Source organism: Rhinolophus sinicus, chromosome 13 (assembly GCF_057876585.1).
Source record: "Rhinolophus sinicus isolate RSI-liver-muscle chromosome 13, RSI-T2T, whole genome shotgun sequence".
Taxonomy (NCBI): domain Eukaryota; kingdom Metazoa; phylum Chordata; class Mammalia; order Chiroptera; family Rhinolophidae; genus Rhinolophus; species Rhinolophus sinicus.
The window spans coordinates 42,779,120-42,782,411 of NC_142513.1; the positions used below are offsets into that span (position 1 = coordinate 42,779,120).

Consider the following 3,292-nt stretch of genomic DNA (forward strand, 5'->3'; position numbering starts at 1 on the left):
AAAAGAGACCAGTAAGAATACTTTATATTTCCATTGAGAAATTCCTAGTTCTCTAGGGTTAGATTTAGACTGTGAAATATCAGGTAATAAACAATAAATAAATCTAATTATCAGAGCAGCTGATTGTTTTTCAGTTAAGTGGATTATTTTTCTAAAACAACCTGGATGCATTTCTGAGTAAAGATCAACTCTTTAAAAATTCATATTTTCCTTTCATTGGACAAATCTATACTGACGTGATTATAAAAGATAAATAAAAAGTATAGGGGAAATCTTGGTCAAACTTGTTGGGAAAACATTTATGAATAAACTATTTTCAAAGGGCTATGACCAACATTGCCTCAAACATTAAATTGGAGCAAATCTTAAATCTTTCTCGTCTTTCTGGGTGTTCTGTTTTAAATAAATAAATAAAAATATCCTATTCACCATCTCACTTAAGCACCATGTGTCTTACTGCTCTCTGCTGACTCCTGTCAATTCCTGGGTTCTAGCCAAAAGTTGCTTCTTGAGATTATGGAGACCTAAATGATTTCCTCAAAAGGTGTCACTTAAAAGTCTACTTTTTAAATAAAAAGTTTGGATTAATCTCCTGAGATCAGAATAGTATTTTCTATAATCTGGGCATAATAATTTGGCAAATGAGAGAATCTGGACAATTAGCTTAAGTTTATTAATATTTGTGGATCAATTTAAGTTTGGAGTAGCTTATGTTACAATTCTTTTCTAAGGAAATTGAAAAACTTTAACTTTTCATTGATTGGGCTTCTGGTTACCTTCATAGTTGTGTCCTTGTGCCATTGCAAGACATATAGAAAAGCATGTTCTGAGCAATTAACCGTTTGCTGGAAGAATTGCAGCAAAAAAGGAAAAGAACATCTTCACTTGCATCTCATTCCTTTTAAGAAAGAATGGAAGTAGGTGGCAATGCCTTAACCGTATGTGTGTTGTTAGGCCCGAGGGCCTCTTCCATCCTTGTCAAGGGGAGTGCTTAAAATTAAAAAAAAAAAAAAAAAGAATGGAAGTATGTAAAGGCCCAAATAAAGAAAGTTCTGCTTATCAATTTTCTAATCTGGAGACCACCTGGCATCCCACTCTACTGTTTTTTTCTGCTAACACTCTTAACTTAGTACATATTGCAACCACACTAATAAGGATGGTCAGTTAAATAATTGTGGTTGGGAAAAGATGGGTAGGATATCTTCTTTGGCTTTCCTTTCTATGGAAATAAAATTTTGTTTAATATTTGTATTAAGGACATTGGGACTTTGCTTTATTAAAGTTTTCTACTTTCTTTAATAATTCAAAGCACGTGATAATCTTGTAAAGTTCTACTTTTTCAAAAACTACATGAAGTTGTTAAACTAAAGTTTTTTTTTATCAGCACAAATGGGCATCTTTTTTTATGAAAAATAAAAAGTGTTTGTGTATGTGAGTGTGTGTGTGTGTGTGTGTGTGTGTGTGTGTGTGTGTGTTGTGCATGTGCCTGTCTGTCTGTATTCATGTGCTGCCTGAAGACCATATGTCTTTTCTCTGGATAGAAAGAATTTTTAACTCAAGGTAATAAATATCTAACTTTCCAGCTTAAATTAGAAATCCTATCTCTGACTTATCCATCATTTCTGACTTGTGCTTCTACAACATACAAAACACATATCTTCTAACCACAATTAAAATAATTTTAAAATAGTGTTTTTGGAGCAGTGAATCTATGTGAAAATTGTTTAAGATATTTGTGGAGACAACCGCTAAAATCCTCAACATTATACATATTTTTTTCTTTCTTCTGCACAAAGATCATCTTTAGGTTAATGTCACAGAAAATTGGGACAACTTATTGTTTAAGAGATAGTAAAAGAGTTAGAGATACCAGATATGAGCCCAAACCAAGCGGTCTTCTGAGGCTGGGAGAAACTAGGAAAAAGTTTTATATTACTCTATTTCCATGAGAAAACACTGAGAGCACAGACACCAATGCTATCCAGGTGGATCTTGGTTTTGAGGAGACCACCAAAAGAACAGTTCTCTACTAGAGCCCACTTCTTTTGTTATTTACTAAGATTAACAGCCCCTCCAGGAGTTTCTGTCTGTAGCTCAGATTTTAACATGTGTTAAAATTCAGTTCTTTGTCCTCACTCTCAGAGACTACTGTGTGACTCATCCTGAAAATCCAGGTGTGGAAGGGAAAAGCACATGGAAGAAAAAACTAGATTCTGAATTTATATTTGTCTAATGCCACATGCTCCCAAACGATTTCTGGGCTGCTTCAAAAGTGGTCTGCACAGATATTAATCTCTGTGACCATGTCTGAAACATTTCAACACTGGGGAACAGCTGAATGTAGTTGGTGGTTCTTCGTGTGGTCCATGTTAGGTGCTGCATTATGGTTAGAAGAGGAACATTTGTCGGGAGCTCATATGACCATGAAGAGAAATGTGTGTACCTCTTACTTATTTTTGAGCTTGGTTACATGGCTGCAATTGTGAAGCTTCAGGTTAGTTTATTCTCAAAAAGTTAGGTTTAGGGTGAATGGTGGGGGTCAGTTCAGGCAGGATGTGAGGGCAGATGCAGTTTTTATGGGTCCATACTGTATCATCTGTTTACCAGGAGTACCTTTATTACCTAAAGCATCAGGCATCTGCCCACCTTCTTCCAGATTGTGTTTTCTTAAAAGTATAATGTGCTGGGAAAGGGGGGGTTATCATTTTGTGAGGGGCGTAAATGTCTATTACATTATTTTGTACCTGAAACTAATAAAAACAATAAAAAGTATAATGTGCAAAAGATCACCCAAAACAAAGAAAAAATATTATACTATGCCTAGGAAAGAGATCACTGAATTTCATCAAGTTCTAAGTATCTCTCTATAGGAGTAAACCTCTTACTTTATGTAATCAGGACAGTAGTTAGTTGGTTAATCCAAATATTTGATTTGGGGGGATGGTCATAAAAATGATACATACATAGCTTTAACGTTTTCATTTAATTTAAAGCATACAACCATGCACTTATTTATTTACCAGTCTTTTGATGTAGGGCCAAGTCTTTACTTTGAGTGTGTGGTAGTTGATTGCCATTCTGCCTTTCTTGCAAAAAACACACTCATAATATATCTTCTTCAATTTCTCGTTTGGATTTCTCTGAAGCAGAGCAAGAATTGAAAGAGAATTGGGTGCAGAATCCTTTGATATTTTGTATAATCCATACCGCAGCCCAGCTTTAATTGTTTCAGGCACACTTCATTTAACTCACCTTTATTTAGTGTTTTCAAAGTATTCAATTCAGTGTTTAT

The 3,292-nt window shown here is 34.7% G+C and overlaps 1 pseudogene; it reads right to left on the reverse strand.

Moving 5' to 3' along the window:
* Positions 1 to 903: 903 nt before the first annotated feature.
* On the reverse strand, positions 904 to 1,009 carry LOC141568386 (U6atac minor spliceosomal RNA; annotated as a pseudogene).
* Positions 1,010 to 3,292: the final 2,283 nt, after the last annotated feature.